We start from the raw sequence: 21428 nt of genomic DNA, 5'->3' as shown, positions 1-21428 counted from the left end.
TGGTGGAGGAGGAATCATGGTGTAGGGTTGTTTTTAGGGGTTGGGCTTGACCCCTTAATTCCAGTGAAAGGAACTTTGAATGCTCCTGGATACCAAAACATTTTGGACAATTCCATGCTCCCAACCTTGTGGGAACAGGGTTCTAACATGACTGTGCACCAGTGCACAAAGCAAGGTCCATCAAGACATGGATGACAGAGTCTGGTGTGGATGAACCTGACTGGCCTGCACAGAGTCCTGACCTGAACCCGATAGAACACCTTTAGGATGAATTGGAACGGAGACTTGAGAGCCAGGCCTTCTCGACCAATATTAGTGTGTGACCTCACCAATGCGCTTTTGGAAAAATTGTGGAAAATTCCTATAAACATACTCTGCAACCTTGTCGATAGCCTTCCCAGAAGAGTTGTAGCTGTAGTAGCTGCAAAAGGTGGACCGACGTCATATTGAACCCTATGGGTTAGGAATGGGATGGCACTTCAAGTTCATATGTGAGTCAAGGCAGGTGGCCAAATACTTATGGCAATATAGTGTATGTATTATATTTTGTAAGCAACTTGCCCAACATCGGTGATAGTGTTAAAATATTTAAAGTCCTCAGTGATCCTTTTGCTCATCAAAAATAAAAACAAAGGACCCAGATTTCCCTCGCCCGGACGCGGGTCACCAGGGCTCCCATCTGGAGCCAGGCCCGGATGTGGGGCATGATGGTAAATGCCTGGTGGGCCGGCCTGTTCCCATGGGACCCAGCCGTGAAACAGCCCGAAGAGGCAACGTACGTCCCCCTCCTCCAATGGGCTACAAATTCATAGCAGGGGCCACAGAGGTAGTGTGCGATGTGAGCTGGACGGAAGCCGAAGGCAGGGCACTTGGCGGTCCAATCCTCGGCTACATAAGCTAGCTCCTGGGACGTGGAAAGTCACCTCGCTGGGGGTGAAGGAGTCTGAGCTAGTGCGCGAGGTGGAGAAGTTCCGGCTAAATATAGTCAAACTCACTTCGACGCAAAGTAAAGGCTCTGGAACCAGTTCTCTCGAAAGGGGCTGGACTCTCTTCCACTCTGGCGTTGCACGCAGTGAGAGGCGACAGGCTGGGGTGGCAATTCTTGTTGCCCCCTTGGCTCAAAGCCTGCACGTTGGAGTTCAACCTAGTGGAACAGAGGGTAGCTTCCCTCCGCCTTCGGGTGGAGGAACGGATCCTGACTGTTGTTTTTGCTTACGCACCAAACAGCTGCTCAGAGTACCCACCCTTTTTGGATTCACACGAGGAAGTACTGAAGAGTGCTCCCCTGGGTGATTCCCTTGTTCTACTGGGGGACTTCAACGCTCATGTTAGCAGTGACAGTGAAACCTGGAGAGGCGTGATTGGGAAGAATGGCCGCCCGGATCTGAACCTGAGTAGTGTTTTGTTATTGGACTTTTGTGCTCGTGACAGATTGTCCATAACAAACACCATGTTCAAACATAAGGGTGTCCATATGTGCATTGCACCAGGACACCCTAGGCCGCAGTTCCATGATCGACTTTGTAGTTGTGTGATCGGATTTGCGGTCTCATGTTTTGGACACTCGGGTGAAGAGAGGGGCAGAGCTTTCTACCGATCACCACCTAGTGTTGAGATGGCTGTGATGGTTGGGAGGATGCCGGACATACCTGGCAGGCCCAAACGCATTGTGAGGGTCTGCGGGGAATGTCTAGCAGAGTCTCCTGTCAGAGAGAGTTTCAATTCCCACCTCCGGAAGAACTTTGAACATGTCACGAGGGAGGCGCTGGACATTGAGTCCAAGTGGACCATGTTCCGTACCTCTAATGTCACGAGGACAGTTCTCCTGCTTTTTTCCCCTCTTGTTTTCCGACGCCCCTCCCCTCTTGTGTCTGTAAGTCTCCTACTCTGTCGTTAGTTCCAGGTGTGCTGCCAGTCATCCGAGCCCACCTGTTGCTAATCAACCACCAGACTTAAACCCTGGATCTCCACTCAGCCGGTGCCAGTTCGTCCGTTGCCTTCAGTAGAATCTAGCCCTGAGCTCACTAACTCTGACCTTTGCCCTGAACTTTTTGTAATCCCTGTTTTTGTATTTCCTCAGGAGGAGGACAGATTTGGACCCGCTTTTCCTGGAGCTGAACTTTTGTTACAATTGATTTATTTTCTCCAGTGATTTTTTGTTATCAAATAGAGACTTTTAAGGATCTGCACTTGGATTCTCACTCTTTTTTGAAACCACAACATCTATTGTCGAGGCGGCCGATTGGAGCTGTGGTCGCAAGGTGGTTGGTGCCTGTCGTGGCGGTAATCCTAGAACCGGTGAGGAATGCCGTCAAGCTGAAAAAAGAGTCCTATCAGGTCCATTTGGCACATGGGACTCCGGAGGCAGAGGACAGGTACCGACAGGCCAAGCGGTGTGCGGCTTCAGCTGTCGCAAAAACTCGGACATGGGAGGAGGTCGGGGAAGCCATTGAAAACGACTTCGAAGCGATTCTGGACCACCATCCGCCGCTTCCGGAAGGGGAAGCAGTGCACTATGGTGGGGATGGTGTTCTGCTGATCTCGACTGTGGATGTTGTGGATCGGTGGAAGGAATACTTCGAAAACCTCCTCAATCCCACCAACACATCTTTCTATGAGGAAGCAGTGCCTCGGGAATCTCCTATTTCTGGGGCTGAGGTTGCCGAGGTAGTTAAAAAGCTCCTCGGTGGCAAGGCCCCGGGGATGGATGAGATCCGCCCGTAGTTCCTTAAGGCTCTGGATGTTGTGGGATTGTCTTGGTTTACAAGAGTATGCAACATCGCGTGGACATCGGGGGCTGTACCTCTGGATTTGCAGACCAGGGTGGTGGTTCCTCTCTTTAAGAAGGGGATCCGCAGGGTGTGTTCCTCAGCCTTCCTGGTATGGGATTATGGGCTTAATATGGGCTTTTTAAACATCAGACCATGGCCTCTCAGAGCGCTATTAGTTAATGAGGTCATTAGAGACAACAATCTTACCGTCATTGGTCTCAGTGAGCCTTGGCTAAAATCAGATTAATTTTTTCAAATTAACGAGGCATGTCCTCCTAACTATACGAGTGTACATATTGCCCATCCTCTTAAAAGGGGTGGAGGGGTAGCACTAATATCCAATGAAAACCTTAACCTTAGCCCTAACCGAAGTAATAAATATAAATAATTCCAGGTGCTTACTATAAGGTCTGTCACACCGCTACATCTCCATCTGGCTGTTATCTATCGCCCCACTAGGCCCTATTCAGACTTTATCAGCAAATGTTCAGAGTTTGTTGCTGATTTAGTGACGCACGCAAATAATATAATTATAATGTTGGATTATTTACCATATGAATACCTCGTCATACCTCGGTTTTCCATCAAGCATGTGTTAATTTAATAACTTGTAAATATGCTCTTACCACAGCTAAAACTAATTACTACACAAATCTTATCCGCCTCAATAAAATCAATCCTAAATATTTGTTTACTACAATAGTGTCGCTAACCCAACAAGGGACTTCTCCCAGTAGCTCCACCCACTCGGCGGATGACTTTATGCAATTGTTTACTAAGAAAATTTAACTCATTAGAAAGGAAATTAAAGATAGGGCGTCCCAGCTCCAATTGGGTTCTATTAACACAGAAACGAATGTATGTACGACGGATATTGAGCTCCAAAACAATCCCTCTCTTTTTGAAGAAATAACATTAGAGGAACTCCTGCGACTTGTGAATGGGACAAAACAAACATGTTCACATGACCCACTTCTTGGGAAACTTATCAAGGAGCTGTTTGTAATATTATGACCATCAGTGCTAAATATTATTAACTTGTCATTTTCCTCTGGTACTGTTCCCCTAGCATTCAAAACAGCGGTTATTCACTCTCTGCTCAAAAGACCTAACCGATTCTGACCTCATGGTAAACTACCGGCCGGTGTCCCACCTTCCCTTTATCTCAAAAATATTTGAAAAAAGTTTTTGACCAGCAGCTAAATTAACACTTAGCATCTAACAATCTCTGTGAACACTTTCAGTCTGGTTTCAGGGCAATTTACTTTACTGAGACTGCCCTCGCATAAGTGACTAATGATCTATTGCTAATTATGGATGCTGATGCATCATCCATGTTGCTGCTACATGACATTAGCGCTGCTTTTGATACCGTCGATCATAACATTGTGTTAGAACATATCAAAACACGTATTGGTATGTCAGACTTAGCCTTCTCTTTGTTTAACTCCTACAGTATCTTACAGAAAGGATGCAGTGTGTCTCCCAGAACAACGTGACCTCGGAGTATGTTAAAGTAATGTGCAGAGTTCCACAAGGTTCGGTTGTTGGCCCTGCACTCTTCAGCCTATACAGTATATGCTGCCGCTAGGTGACATCATACGCAAATACGGTGTTAGCTTTCACTGTTATGCTGATGACACCCAAATTTACCCTAAAGCTGACCAACATGCCAGATTATAGTCATCTAGAGGTGTGTCTAAATGAAATCAAACAATGGATGTCCAGCAAATGTTTGCATCTTAACGATAAAAAAACGGAAATGTTGATAATAGGTCCTGCTAGACACTGGCCCTATTTAAGAACACCGCCTTAACGTTTGACAACAAAACAATTATACAATGCGACTCGGTAAAGAATCTCGGTACTATCTGTGACCCAACTCTCTCGTTTGAGTCACACAATAAAAGTGTTACCAAAACAGCCTTCTTTTATCTCCGTAATATTGCTAAAATCCGTCCCATTTTGTCCACCGCCGACGCAGAGATCATTAGTCATGCGTTCGTTACGTCTCGTCTTGATTACTGTAACATATTATTTTCGGGTCCCCCTATGTCTAGCATTAAAAGATTACAGTTAGTACAAAATGCGGCTGCTAGACATTTGACAAGGACAAGAATGTTTGGTTAAATTACGCCGATACTGGCTTCCTGTGCACTTAAGATGCAACTTTAAGGTTTTACTACTTTCGTATAAAATACTAAACGGTTTAGCTCCATCTTGTCTTGCTGATTGTATTGTACCATAAGTCCCATCTTAAAACTCATTCATACACCCTAGCATTTAAATAGGCCCCTTTTTAGACCAGTTGATCTGCCGTCTCTCTTTTCTGCTCTGCCTCCCACTCCTGCGTGTAGAGATTATCAGGTGGCCACAGATCAACTTACACGGAGGAGCGCTAGCTGTTCCAAGTTGGGACCCGGGATGGACCACTGCTCTATGCATCAGTTGGTGACGTCTCAGTGCTACTGACTTGTCTACCTACAAAAGGATCCACTGCTAGCCTCACTATGAACTGGACTGTCACGTTATTAACTGTATCCACTCGGCACCCATTGCACCGGTCACCGTGGAGTCCCCACATCTGCAGTTCCTTCCAAAGTTTCTCATTGTCCCCAATGGGTTGAGTTTTTTTCTTGCCCCGATGTGGGATCTGAGCAGAGGATGTCGTTGTGGCTTGTGAAGCCTTTGGAGACATTTGTGATTCAGGGCTATATAAGTATACTTTGATTGATTGATTGACATTGGAATGTTATTTTATGAACAGTTCTTTGAAGCACTATGCTTTTTTGAAGAGCTGCCATATTACACTTCATCACATTGCAAAGTCAACATTACATGTTCCAGAAAAGTCAGACTACACTTCTATTGTTGAGTCATCCTTAACAAGGCAACTACGTGGCATGCATCACATTTGTAGACTTAATGTGTCAGAGCAGTTAAGTGCAAGTTGAACTTGGTTAATCATGTCTAAACCCAATACTTATTTCCAGGTTGGAGGTCATCATTAAATTTCCTCAGCTTTCCACTTTTCTGTACGCAGTTTATTTGATGAAGCTGAGGCAAATACATGAACAAGAATGACCAGTTTAAAACAAACCTACCAGTATTAATTTCAAAGCACTCTTGGAGGGAACTGCGATGGTGGCTAATTAACCACAATCTGCACACAATGGCCTACTGTTGCACCAGTTGGACCTTTGCTACACTGAACCTCAATACATGTGAGGCAGACCGCCAACATACTTGCCAACCTTGAGACCTTCGAATTCGGGAGGTTGGGGGGCAAGGGGGAAAAGGGGGGGGGGGGGGGGGGTGTTGAGGTGTGGGGGGCGGGGCTTGGTGGCAGCGGGGGTGTATATTGTAGCCTGGAAGAGTTAGGGATGCAAGGGGTTCTGGGTATTTGTTCTGTTGTGTTTATGTTGTGTTACGGTGCGGATGTTCTCCCGAAATGTGTTTGTCATTCTTGTTTGGTCTGGGTTCACAGTGTGGCGCATATTTGTAACAGTGTTAAAGTTGTTTATACGGCCACCCTCAGTGTGACCTGTATGGCTGTTGATCAAGTATGTCTTGCAGTCACTTACGTGTGTATGCAGAAGCCGCATGCAACATGTGACTGTGCCGGCACGCTGTCTGTATGGTGAAAAAGCGGACGCGTTGACAGGTTGTAAAGGATGCTAAAGGCAGTGCCATCACGGCACGCCCTTAGTATTGTTGTCCGGGTGAAAATTATGAGAAATTCGGGAGAATGGTTGCCCCGGGAGATTTTCGGGAGGGGCACTGAAATTCGTGAGTCTCCCGGAAAAATCGGGAGGGTTCAATGTCAATGTTCAATGTTTATTTATATAGCCCTAAATCACAAGTGTCTCAAAGGGCTGCACAAGCCACAACAACATACTCGGTACAGAGCCCACATAAGGGCAAGGAAAAACTCACCCCAGTGGGACGTCAATGATGGTTGGCAAGTATGACTGCCAATGGCACAAACTGTACAGATATTGAAAGGGTTCATTTGTAATGTTTGCATTCTCAGGGCATTCAATTAATTGCAACTGGACTGTTTGGTTTGTCTTAGAAGACATTTCGCCTCTCAAAGGGCTGCACAAGCCACAACAACATCCTCGGTACAGAGCCCACATAAGGGCAAGGAAAAACTCACCCCAGTGGGACGTCAATGATGGTTGGCAAGTATGACCGCCAATGGCACAAACTGTACAGATATTGAAAGGGTTCATTTGTAATGTTTGCATTCTCAGGGCATTCAATTAATCGCAACTGGACTGTTTGGTTTGTCTTAGAAGACATTTCGCCTCTCCTCCAAGTAGGCTTCATCAGTTCACGCTCATAGACTTATATTGGTCAGAGCTGGTCGTAGAATTAGATTGGTCAAATCTTGTCCAGCGGCTGGTGCCAAAACCACAAATATTTATACTCAAACACCAAAAGGATGTGCTTGGGCAAGGATGGTTTCGCCCTATCGTAGTGAGAAAAACAACTGTTAAGATTCAAACAAGCAATTCTATTGTCAATGGCGACGACAGTCGTTGAAGTGTAATTTCACACTGTTTTGATTTTAACCTGTGTGTCATCCACATATTTGTACCAATGACTTGATAGGTTGATTGGCAACACTAAAGTGGCCCTAGTGTGTGAATGTGAGTGTGAATGTTGTCTGTCCATCTGTGTTGGCCCTGCAATGAGGTGGCGACTTGCCCAGGGTGTAAACCGCCTTCCGCCCGATTGTAGCTGAGATAGGCTCCAGTGCCGCCCGCGACCCCGAAGGGAATAAGCGGTAGAAAATGGATGGATGGATGGACTTGGTGCTGTTCCCTTAAAAGAGCTCTCTTTTCCATGTGCTCCATGTAAAGATTTGCCACATTGGGGATACAGGGGACCCCAAGGCACAACCGTGTTTTTGTCGGTAAACGTTCCCATGAATCGAAGTGCGTAGTATTGAGGGAAGAGTTCCAGCAAAATGCAAATGTGTTCTACGTTTATTGTGGATTAATCGTGTAAGGTGTGATCACCTTGTAGACTTTGCCTCACAGTCACAGAGGCAAAACATCTTACACGACAAACCAAACAGTCCAGTTGTGATTGATTGAATTAGGTTAAGTTAGGTTACTTCATTAGTAACCGAATGTAAACTTGTTTTGCAGCAAGCAAGATCAGGACACTCATTAAAACATACAGAAAAAAGTACAATTTTAGACATGCAATACAAAGACCTACCACATCCCAAGCATTATGAACATTGGTAAGATTATAAAATTGTACATGTCCTTAAAGCATACTTGATTATTGTTCTGTTGTTATATTTACTCTGACACATTTGTGTGTGCAAAATAAATAACAGTGGAGACAACATACAACAATGTGTAGAGCCGGTATAACTACCTTTTCTGACAGACAAGGTATCATTGACCCTGACTTTTTGTGTTCTGTTTGTTAAAATGTTATAGATCCAGTCCATCAAGTTATTTGTCAGGTTAAAGTGCTCAGTCAACGTGCTAGTCAGGATATGCGGCTGGATCGTGTTAAAAGCCGAAGAAAAGTCTAGAAATAAAAGTCTTTGGCATGAGTTTAATTTTTGTCCAAATGTTTTAAAAGCATATCTAAAAGCGTTACATTGGCATCCTCCACACCTCTGTGGGCTCTACCTGCAAACTGCAGAAGATCTAATTCTGTTTGAGTTTGTTTTAAAATCTTAGTCCTGACAATCTTCTCTAATGTCTCCATAACAATGGTCAAAGCCACTGGTCTAAAATAATTAAACATTTTTGGTCTGTTGGTTTTGGGGACAGGAACCACCACAGCCAACCAAGTTACAGACATGTTGTGTCTGTAACTTATTAAAATATAACAAAATACAGGACTTAGTTCTTTAACACATGTTTTAAGTACACGTCCACAGATATTGTCTGGACCATGTTTTTTTAATTGCTTTTACTGTGCTAAATGCTCTTTCAACATCCTGCTGAGTAACTTTAAAATGCAGGTTGTCCCTCAGACTATGGCTTAGTTCCAGAATGTTTCTGCTAAAATCGATTGTATCAAAATGACAATAAAAAATAGTTAAGGGCATTAGCCAAATCAACATCTGCGCTAAAATCATGTAAAGGAACATTATGGCCGTACCCTGCATTTTGAAGTTGTGTCATGGATTTCATTGTCTTCTAGGCTTCATGAACCAAGATTATTTTCAGCCAGTTTATTCTTTATTTTTAATTTAGAGTTTTGTTTGGCTTTCAGAAATTCAGACTTAAGTTATTTTGTATCTTAAACCTGATCCTGTGCTGTTCCTTGCTTAAAAGTATCTCTCTTTTTTGTAAACAGGACTTTACAGATGTGGACACCAATGGTTTATTGTTGGGATATATTTTCACCTTCTTGCAGGGAATGATCATGTCCCTACAAAAAGTTCTGAATGCTCTGAGAATACAATGACCTGGCTGAATGAGAACATCCATAGACACATTGTTTTCGTGTTTTGATGACTATGTTTTACAGATCACAACAGCAAGGTAACATTTACTAATTATATTCCATCAGTTAGTTATTCATGTTTTCCCATTCTCAATAACTTTAAAGCCTGACCGCAGAAAAAATTAGAAATAGTTGTACAGAGCTGACTGACTGTAAACAACAGCAAAAAAGTGTTGCTGAAATACAAATAACCCCTTACATTAATAGAACGAGAATCATATTGCGAGGAGAAAACTTTTTTCCCCTCACACTGTGTACGGATGTCTCTCATTTATTATTGGTTCTGGACCTGACCGTGATGGATGAATTTCCACAAAGTAGGAATGATCATATATCAAATATTTTAATAGAGCATTAAAAACAGTTTACAGCCTTTTAAATAGTTTTTAACACTAGGAGAGCCCTCCAGACATGCTATTGCATTGTCACCTTTACACTTGCTTACTCTAATGAAGTCGACATAATAATAGAACATTGGACATATACTATACTGACTTTAGAAGGCATGATCTCATCTAGTGGCCAATACTGCTGTAGTACTGATATGTTTTGTTCATTTAGCCATCTTAATTCCTAAACTGCTTCTTTCAGGACAAAAATATGTAGCATGTGTTCAAAAAAACAAAAAAACATCAGCGATAAAGTGAAGCCGCAAACATCAATGCGGGTGTGGCGAGGGATGACTCTAATCAACTACCTAGTTTGTAAAATCACAAAAAATAAACAAATGCACTCAACCCCTCCCAGGGGATATTTTGGGGGGTTGAGTTTTCTCGGAATTCTGGTGCTTTTAAGTATAAAGAGTACTGAAAATGTGCAGGAAAAAAAGTTTCAGTCAAAACTATGAAGAGAAAAAGTGCAAGAACATATGTGAGAAAATAAACAGGTAAAGAGCTGCCAAGCACTGGCTCAGCAAAGGTACTTCCCCTTATGTGCACAGCTGGATTTATGAGACAGTGAGCAACACACCCATCTCTTCTCCCAGACTATGACACAAGCAGGGGAATTTAGCTGCTTTATGCTAGGCTTCTACAAAAATAAAAACAAAAACTGTACTTAAAGGGAAACTGCAAATGTTTTGGGAATTGTGCCTATCTTTCAAAATCATTATGAAACACATGACAATGGATGTTTTTTTAAATTGTTTTATGCATTCTAAATATTAAATAAAAGCGATCAAAAGTGGATGATGGAGCCTTTGGGAGCCGCTCTATTCTGCCTACAGTATAAAGCCCTTAAAAAACATCCAAAGACCTCTAAGGTTTTATATACATGATGTAAGTATATATGTAATGTTATAACGAGCACATTTAAAATAACATAATATTTAGTCTTAAGGATATATGCGGCACATTAATTTCATGAATGCATCAAGACATTTGCATTTTTTTTTTTTAACAACATCAGCGATTACTGCTTACTGCAGACTTCAAGAGAGACAACAAACATAATAAAACATAATTTACTGTGCAATTTCTGCTGTCATCAGGATGCCGACTTGTAGAATGTTCATATATTTCTGTCTAGATGAATGACTCATAGTCCTCGCGAACAAAAGCGAGGTGGACCTAAGAGTAATTTCGTGTCGTTCTCGGCAATTCAAGTCAAAATTGGCTGTCGAAGTACCAAGTTGTAGGAATACGTCCTCAGCCTTCTTCTATACACGTGAGAGGCATGATTTATGATCTACAATAAACTTCCGGGGAGCAAGGAAACTCCTCACCATTCAATCATGTCGAAATTGCACACAAGTCCGTGATCATGGTGCCGTTATAAATAATTTGTCTGTGTTAGCGCTTCTAAGAACAATATCACTAGTATTTGGTTCATATTTAAATCACGAAATGTAAATGGAGTATTGTGGGCGGTTTTTGAATGGTTATTTATTGGAATTTATTGGCGGACTAGAGGACCTCCCATTAACTCCGCCGTAAAGTGACTTTTATTTACGTTTATTTACAAGTTAGAATGCATTTTTAAAAATCCCTCCGTCGTCATGTCTTTCATAATGATTGTGAACGATTGTGAACACAAAAAAGTGCAGTTCCCCTTTAATACCAAGAGTATAATTTCTCAGGCATACTGAGTCCATAGGAGTAAAACTTCCGATCCAAATTTGGCACAGTGAAAATACATAAAGTAAGCAAAAGCAATCAGAACGACACCGGACAGAAATAAACATTGGCATTGGTTTATAATGAGGAGCTATGAACGCTTGTTCAATGTTAAAAAGACAACTCAAGTGTGTATGTGAGTCTATAAATGTTTTTTTGGTTTATGGTTTAATTTGTTTTCAAACATGCATACATGATACAACACAGCGTTCAGTTTCTATTTTCAACATGTTCAAAAAGGAGTAGGAAGAAGCAACGTTACTAATTTTTCATTTCATAGCAATTACTAACACACTTATTCACTTCCTGTTCTGAATATGTACACAATTTACCACATAAATACAATTCTAGAATAAATAAATAAATAAATACATAAATAGTAAAGTAAGTTGTAATTTATATAGTGAGATAAATATGATTATCTCAAGTTCAATAAGTTCAAAATGTGTATCAGTCTTCTTCTTTTTACTTTGTAAACCCTTTTAGTTTGAACAGTTTCTTTAATCAGATCATAATACTTTGTTTGACTTCTTTGCTTAATCCATTCCATAATTTAATTCCACATACTGATATGCTAAATGTCTTAAGCATTGTACATGTCTACAAATGTTTTAAGTTTTGTTTTTCTCTCAGGTTATTTTTCTTCTATAGTTGAGAAGAATTGTTGTACATTCTTGGGTAGCAGGTTATAGTTTGCTTTCTGCAAAATTTTAGCAGTTTGCAAAATCGCTATATTGTTTAATTTAGATATTTTTTATTCACAAAATAATGGATTTTGATTGATCTGAAATTATGTATTATTATAAATTACCTCTTTTTTAACATAGTTGGTGAATGACGCATACTTTTGTAGTTATTGCCCAATATATCTACACGATGACTCAGATGTGGTAATACTAGTGAGCAGTAGAGAATATGGAGTGATTTTTTTTTCGATACATATTTTGTTTTATTCATTATAGAAGTATTTCTTGCCACCTTATGTTGCATATTTTTACATGAGATTTCCAGTTCATTTTATCATGTTATAACACCCAAAAATGTTATTTATTTTACTCTTTCAATGTCTACTCAGTCTATTTGTATATGTTTTGAACTTGTTTCTGCGGTTACCGAATAGGATTATTTTGGTTTTAATGAGATTCAAATATAGTCTGTTTCTGTCAAACCATCTCTTCAAATTGTTCATTTCTTCTTCTGGAGCCTATCTTAGCCAGACAAGTTGCCACCTCGCCGACATAGACAATTTACAAACTAAAAAATGTCTATGAATGTTCTCAATTATCCAGGTCATTGTAATCTCAAGGCATTGGTGTGAGTCAAAAAGTAGGCAATGGGTGGGTTTCCGGTAAACCCAGACATGGCCCCTGTTCTCTTCAATGTGGATATCACAGTCCAAAGAAGGCAACTTACCGTCTTTGACATTCTCACGTGTGAACTTGATGATTTTGTCCACTGAGTTAATGTTCTTGGTGAAGGCTTGCACTTCTTGGTTTCTGATTTTTACCCATTTGTCACCACATATCTGTACCAATGTGCTGTTCCCTTAAAATAATCAGAGCTTTTTTTTTCATGTCCTCAATGTAAAGGTTTGCAATTATTGGGGACACAGGGGATCGATCCCGTGGCACAACCATGTTTTTGTCGGTAAAACGTTTCCATGAATTAAAAGTATGTAGTGTTAAGGCAAAGTTCCAGAAAAAGGCAAATCTGTTCTGGGTTTAGTGTGGATCTATCCTGTAAGGTGTGGTCACCTAGTAGACGTTGCCTCACAGTCTCTATTGCATCCTGATGTTGGTCACATACTTAGCAATATTGTATGTCACAGAGTTTATGCTGCTGACAATGGGTCTGAGGGGAGCCCCATCTTTGTGTATTTTGGAAGGCCAAAAATGCCAGGGATGGTTTCTTGTAGTTATTATCTGTAATACAATGCCTGGTTGATGGCTCCTGACTTTTGAAGAGTTTGCAAGTACTCAATGATTCTCCTCTTGCACCCACTTGTGGGGTCCCTTTTGAGTATTTCATGTGTTGGAGTCTTTAAGGAGTGTAAGCAACTGGTTTTGGTAGTCAGTTGTGTTAAGAATTACTGTGCATCTTCCCTTATCAGCTGGCAGGATTGTGATGTTTTCATCCTTGCCCAGTGATGTTGCTGCCTTTCTCTCTTCAAAGGAGAGGTTTTGGGGCGGGGGTTTGGCATCAGAACGAGCTGCTGTCACTTTCAGCCATATTTGTTTCCCTTCGGTTTCTGTTAGGTTGTTTTTTCTTAATAGCTGATTCCGCCGCTGTGATCAAATCAACTGTAAGAACCTGATGTGGAGTCATGGCAAAGTTCAACACTTTCGCCAATACATAATTTTTTGGTTGGGTAAGATTTCTGCTGGACAAATTATTTACCCATCTATTGTGTGATTCATTGTCAGTTGAGTTCCCAGTTTTTTGCCTCCAAATGATTGCCTGTGGCAAGGAGGTGTTATTACTGAGTTGTAATTTTTGAAACTTTCTTGTTTGTCATATTTTGGTTGTGTGTATGTTGGGCTTTGTTTGTAAAATTCATCACCTTTTCACAGACCTCTTCAGAATAGATATTTTGCAATTTGAGGAGTAATTTATCAGATTTTACTCTGAGGCTTTCAATTAAATAAATAGACTTGTCTTACTCTCTCATTCAAAAGTTGCTTTTGTGCTTTCAACAGGATTGTGTCTGTCTTGTGGCTTTTCATGATGGAACAAAGGCGTAGGCTTGTGGGTATGTGGACATTTTCTCTACATCTCCGGTTAAGCTTGAGATAGTTGCGGTAGTCTGCAACTTTGCGAGCCAAACCAACAGTCCAGTTGTGATCGATTGAATTCCCTGAGATAACTAAAAAACTGTGTTTCAGGAAATACATACATCAACAAATGTTTACTTGAAGAGAAGAGACTTACTAAAAACAACCTTTTACAAACAAGATTTTTTTAAAGTACTTAAAAAGTTGGGAAAAATTGTATTAAAAAAAATCATGGTTAACATGTGTAACCCATGTAAAACATTTTGTTACTATATCCATCCATCCGTTTTCTACCGCTTGTCCCTTTTGGGGTCGCGGGGGGTGCTGGAGCCCAATCCAATTTATGTAAATTAGAAGCAATTCCCAAACCCGCCACAAAGTGGCATTTAGTAAGCACCAGTTTGCCACTTTTTAGATGAACCAGGAAGCAGACACACTGAAGAAGCCTTCCAAAGTAAGACTGGTGCAAAAGACCGATACAAGGAGCTGTTTGCTTCGAGTGATGCATTTTGCTAAGCTTCGTTTGGTGTTTTGAAAGACAGAGATCAAATCTGAACCGTAGGGTTCAGTGGCGAGCCAACCCCAAGAACAAGACAAGCGGACAGGACAGGACCGCACTGTGGCCAGCTGCAGCAACTGCCCTGACGACCTCAAATTTCAAATTACCTTAAAGTGACAGATAAGAATACAACACAACAAAGAGAAAACACTTAGTAGTAGTTATAGGTTTTAGAGCAATGTACACACACAACATTTCAAAGACTTTCTATTTTCTGTATGTCATATGAGTGTTATGTTGTCAGTTGTTATGAGGCAATAAATGTTCAACTGTTACTTTTCCACCACTCTTTTTTATGAATCTTTTTGGGAGTCATTCCTTCTAAAATAAGGGTATCCAACACTGCAAACCTCGGACGATTGTATGTCTTATAAGGTTGGTTAACTGGGCAACAATAAAGGTGCTACATAAAAATTTGGCGAGCCAGCCAGGAGCTACAATAAACTCCTTTCTTCTACCTAAGTGGAGGTGAAACAGTTGGACATTTCATTGTATTTTTTCTGTGAACATTGCTATTGATTTCTTTGACTGTATCAATAGCACAAGCATGGATACAATTCTTTCTGAGAATGTCAAGGTACCTAATTCACTCATTGTAAGTGGTATAACTGGTACTGATGTAGATGATTAGTATTTGAGTATTTAGCACAGTATGGTAACATTGACAGAGTAAGTAAGGTTATCAGCAGTGAGGCCAAATTCCGGCACACAGCTAAAGTGGAACTTAAAACAAGGGGCGCTATTGAGTCTATAAAAGCTGTCTTACTTGTTGATAGGCCCACCTGTAACCCTGATATTACACACCACATTCGGCTTTTCTCCGAGCTGTACACAGGCGATAGAGGTTCCGTATTAACTCACTTACATAAGTAAACTGAAAGATGTTGCTCAGTTAAACGGGGCAGAGTTTGAAAAGGTGTTGCTAGATGAATTAGCAAGAATTCAAGAGGCCACAAAAATTAAAAACAACTGAAAGCGTGTGAATGTGAGTGTGAATGCTTGTCTGTGTATCTGTGTTGGCCCTGCGATGAGGTGGTAACTTGTCCAGAGTGTACCCCGCCTTACACCCGAGTGGGATTGAGATAGGCTCCAGCATCCCCCGCGAACCCCAAAAGGAACAAGTAGTAGAAAATGGATGGATGGATGAAACAGATGCATCTGTCAACCGGGAAAATCAGCACACCAGCCCCATGCTAATAGCTGTTGCAACTCCTATCAACCATTGTCCTGATGACATCCACTCCCATGAACGTGACTCACCACTGCTTGGCACTCAGCATCAAGGGTTGGAATTGTGGGTTAAATCACCAAAAAGGATTCCCGGGCGCAGCCACCGCTGCTGCCCACTGCTCCCCTCACCTCCCAGTGGGTGATCAAGGGTGATGGGTCAAATGCAGAGAAGAATTTCGCCACACCTAGTGTGTGTGTGACAACCATTGGCACTTTAAATTTAACTAACTTAACCACATAAGGTAGGCGCAGCAGTGTATCTCAAACAGGGCGCCAAACCCAGTACCTACCGACTGAACACCAGAGAGTAATGGTTGACCATGATATCAACAATAGTGATATGAACCCGCATTACCATGGCAATGCCAGACTCAGACCAGACTCAGGAAGAACCCCATGTCCTACTTCTGAGTCGGATTATGATACATAGTGAAGTAACATTGAGTTCTACCTTGCTGATCCTGCAATGTCTAACACATACAACCGTGAAAATGGTTGGGAGCCTTGTTCCACCTGCCACCACCATTGTCAATCACCTAGGACCCAATGCTTCCCCACATGCATATCTTGCCCTACATGACTTTGCTTATGGTGTCATTGAGAATGGTGATGAACTTTTTGCTAAGGTCTTGAACATCAACCAGGACCCAGGAAAACAGCCTTCGGCTATTTGCAGTGATTACACACTCATTTAAGTAAAGTGATCAAAAACAGTGGTTTGGCTGATACTGATTCAGATCGACAGTCTCTCAAGCAGTTCTGCAGAGGCTGCTGGGATAACCGTCTGATTGCCAATCTTCAGCTTGAGCAGAAGAGAAATAAGCCACTCCACTTTTCAGAACTGCTCTTTTGCATTTGTGCTGAAAAGGACAGGCAAACTGCTAAGTCCAACAGGATGAAACAACACTTTGGAGCTAGCAGAACAAAAGTCCAGACAAATAAAGTTGCAGTGGAAGACAATATTGATGATGACATTGCAAAAAGACCCCTAATGATCCCCAAAAGCTTGTAAAACAAATGGTGCGGTTGCAATCCCAAATAATTTCACTAAACACATAATTGAGTGCAAGATGAACAACTACACTGTCAGAAAGCAAACTGAAAGCTAAACCCAAAGCTCCTATTGAGGAAACCCCTCGATTCCTCGAGAGTTGAAGGCTACCAACAAGAAGCCGCGCCAGGGTACTGCTTCCGATGTGGCGAGGACGGTCTCATTGGACCTTCTTGCAGCAACGAAGCGATCCCAAAGTTAGTTGAAAAAAAGCGAAACGAGTTGTCAGGAGTAGATACAAATTGTCTCCTTGACTCAGGGGTCCCAAGTGACCACAATAACTGCATCTTTTCTCAAAACTCACCTGTCAGACCCACACATCCAGCCATTCCAAGGCCTAAATGTGAAAGTGCTAATGGTGAGAATGTACCCTATTTAGGCTATATATCCATTATGCTCAAGTTCCCAAAATAATTTGTTGACATTGAACGAGAAATTTCCACCCTAGCTTTAGTGGTACCAGAACAGCATAGTAATTCTGACTTGCCAGTCCTTATAGGGACAAATGCTCTCAATGTTTTATATGAAGAGCACTGCAGTGACAAAAAAAACAAAAATGTGTCTTCTGCGTATGGTTACAGGCAGATCATTCGGGTGCTCAAATTCAGACACACAGGAGGCAACCCTAAAACGCAAGGAGCAGCATGGTTTACCTGCTCAAACCAAGGAGTGCTTAGAAGGCTGATACCACCAATGACATTGCTATGGCCGAGAAGCCTGAATCCTCTGTCTTACCTGGTGGAGTATTTGTGGAATGTTCTCTTATCAGCTTGCCCAGACACCGACCTCTTACATTACCTGAGTGGTTGAGAAACGAAAATGTGCATGACGTGACACTCCCTTCAAATTGTGTTTCTTGCTGAACTTCACCCTCCTGAAAAGATCTATGGCAACTTTCAAGATCCATTCAAACCCACTGACACTGCAAGATGTTGTGCTAGCATTCCCATAGTAGATAATAAACCATCCACACGATATTTGACCTTTGACTTTGGCAATGCACTTCTTCCACAGGAATTGAAGGACAGAGCAAGAAATAGTCGTAGGGTAATGTCCGGCATCAATTTAAAGGAAGTACTGTTTTTTCTGGACAACATCATCGTTTTCTCCAAAACATTAGAGGAGCACGGAACTAGGATAAGACATGTTCTCCAGCAACTTAGAGAGAATTGCTTAAAGCTCTCAACCGAAAAATGCCATTTCTTTCAGAACTCAGTGCGGTATCTAGGTCACATTGTTTCAAGCCGTGGAGTAGAGACTAACCCTGATAAAGTCAGCACTCTCCGTGCTTTGCCTGGACCACAAACCTTAAGAGAATTCATGTCCTTTTCAGGTTTATCCAGCTATTACCGTCGATTTGTTAAAGACTATTCCAATAGTCACCAGAGGCTACCCACCTTTTAGAAAGGGCACCAAGACTTCTAGACGCCCTGAAAAGTACTTATGTCCCAAAGAGCCCTTTAATGAGAGGTGGACGTTTGAATGTCAAAATGCATTTAACCTGAAAATAGAACAACTCATATCTGCACCTGTTCTTGGTTTTGCTGACCCAAAATTGCCATATGTGCTCCACACATGCCAGTACACAGGCCAGTACCACAGGTTTAGGAGCCGCCCTGTACCAAGAACAAGATGTTAAGATGTGAGTCGTAGCTTATGCTAGCAGAGGACTTTCATCCAGCGAAAAAGCGATACCCTGCCTATAAGCTATAATTCCTTGCCTTGAAGTGGTCCATTGTGGAGAAATTCCATGTTCGCTAAGATTGATGCTGCGAGCTACCGTTGGCTAGCTGCGCTGTCAACCTTTGATTTCAACATTAAGCACCCAGCTGGAAAGCACAACCAGGACGCAGACGGCCTTTCTAGACGACCACATGACATTGACGACCCAGTTTATCTTGAGGAAAAAAAGGCGGTTTAAATATTTGCTTCACGCCATCTTTCATTCTCTCCCAGCCAAGACCTACCTGAAGATGCAGTCACTGTTTTATGTCAGCATCGTCTTCTAAGCATGACAGATCACTCTCTACCGACCATCACCTTGGTGCAATCCCTCGCTATTCACCCAGATACTGTACAAACTATGTATGAATCGAACAAAGTGTTTGGTTGCTATACCATACCCACCTACAGCCAAGCAGAACTCAAACGTTTAACACCAAAAGTCTGACTCTCTCATAGGACAGGTCATAAAGATAGTAGAGGTTGATGACGGGACCAGCTTCGTTCCAGATTCCCCAGAGCTTCAACTAATTCTCAAAGAAAGGAAGAGATTAGAAATAAAAGACGACATTTTGTACAGGAAATGTCAAGCAGGAGATTATCTAACATACCAACTCATTGCTCCTATGTCCCTTCGATCTGCAATTCTGAGAAACTTGCATGGAGATATGGGACATATGGGTTTGGAAAGAATCCTAGATTTGGGAAGGTCAAGATTTTATTGGCCGAAGATGGCTTCCGACATGGAGAAAAAGATCAAGACATGCGGACGTTGCATCAAAAGAAAGACAACCATGAAAGTAAGCACCTCTCGTAAATATCCATACAACTCGACCCATGGAACAAGTGTGCATTGACTATTATCCCTTGAACCCGACAGTCACAATACTAAAGACATTTTGGTCATCACGGACCATTTTACCTAATATGCAGTTGCCACATCAACCAAAGACCAGAAAGATACAACAGCTGCTAAAGCCCTTTGGGAACAGTTTTAGTGCACTATGGGTTTCCTGAGCATCTGCTAAGTGATCCAGGCAGGGACTTTGAGTCCCAACTTTTTAAAGAGCTCTGCACATTTGTAGGTCTTACCAAGGTGCGTACAACACCTTACCACTCAAGAGGTAAGCCTGTAGAGCGATTAAACAGACCACTGTTAAAGGACAAAGAAAAAGGTAATTGGTGTGATAACGTAAAACCACTAACCCATGGCTATAATTGCACCAAAAGTGATGTCACAGGGTTCACTCCATATGAGCAGATGTTTGGACGCCAACCTCAATTGCCTGTAGACATTGCCTTTCATTTTCGTGTAAACGATGGTTCCCCATGATCACATTTCCAATATAGGAAACATCTGGAAGCAAGACTGCAATAAAGTTATCAGATAGCCACTGAAAACTCAAAAAAAGTTGCAGACGTCAAATGTCGTTTTGACAGGACATTAGGAGAGTCAACACTCGAAGAAAGCGATCGAGTGCTTGTGAAAAATTTGAGGTTCTGGTGTAAACACAAGCTTGCGAACCGAATCCACCGTGTGTCTAGTTCTGGAAAAGATGGGAGACCTACCGGTGTACAAAGTGAAACCCATCAAAAAGGACGGTCCCATCTGAACTCTACATAGGAACCTGCTACTTCCTTGTGTGGACTTAACCGAAGAGGAGGAAATCGAACCAGTCAAACCTAAGGTTCGCCGGCCCAGAGCTAGACAAAGTCAACCAAAGAGAAATTCTCAGATTCTGTTGACGACTGGATCATATATCCCACTCAATCGGTTTCCTCTGAGAAAGTACAAGAGGATGAAATTCCAAAAAAGCAGGAATCAAAAGCTAATCCAGAAGGAGATGAAACCTTGTCTATTATTTTATTTTCTGTATGTCACATGAGTGGTATGTTGCCAGTTGTTGTGAAGCAATAAATGTTCAACTGTTAATTTTCCACAACTTTTTTATGACTCTATTCGGGAGTCATTCTTTCTAAAATAAGGATATCAAACACACAGGATGTGTCATTAGGTTGGTTAACTGAGTAACACAAAAGGCGCTACACATGTCTTTATAGAGATCCGTCACACTACTAAGAATTTAGAAATGCAAAACATGGAACGGACCTATTGAATCACAACAAAATGTAGACACAATTATGTCAAATAATGGTATAATACAAAGTTATTGTAGGTGAATATTAGTTTTATCAGTCGTTTTTCAAAGTACGGACCTCTCAAATATTTCCTGACAGCAAACCTCACCATCAAATGCTAAATTAAAGATCAACTTCAATAGCATGACATGGCATGACTTTATAAAGCTGGTAAACTTGCTAAAATATGTTGTGTTAAAAAGAAGGGTAACATAAATTCTGCACACACAGGTTTGTATCAGCTATTTAGTCTGACTTGGTGCTAGTGAATCACAACTCTGCAGATATTATCCAAAGTGGAGATAAAAGTAAGTCAAAACAGAGAGCCATTATCAATTGTTGGAGATGTGTTGTGGATGTTTTCAAATTGGCAATGAAAAACAAACAAACATACAAAATAAAATAACACAATAAGCACATATTTCCTGTGTTGTCACAAGCTAGTTTAGCAATTAGCATGCCTTCTTGTCTGTTCCTCCTTGCATGTTTAGATTAGTCTTCCAGTGATACATGTAAGATACAATATGTAGTTAATTTTTCACAATGGAGGTGATGGTTATTTATTTACAGGAGATGCTCCACACT

The 21428-nt window shown here is 41.5% G+C and overlaps 1 protein-coding gene across 1 annotated transcript in view; it reads right to left on the bottom strand.

Moving 5' to 3' along the window:
• Positions 1–21428, bottom strand: part of babam2 (BRISC and BRCA1 A complex member 2) — a 167372-nt gene that overhangs the window by 135989 nt on the left and 9955 nt on the right. The gene's annotated exons all lie outside the window — the stretch shown is intronic.

Source organism: Nerophis lumbriciformis, linkage group LG08, assembly GCF_033978685.3.
Source record: "Nerophis lumbriciformis linkage group LG08, RoL_Nlum_v2.1, whole genome shotgun sequence".
Classification (NCBI taxonomy): Eukaryota; Metazoa; Chordata; class Actinopteri; order Syngnathiformes; family Syngnathidae; genus Nerophis; species Nerophis lumbriciformis.
This window is presented reverse-complemented; position numbering and strand designations above follow the sequence as displayed.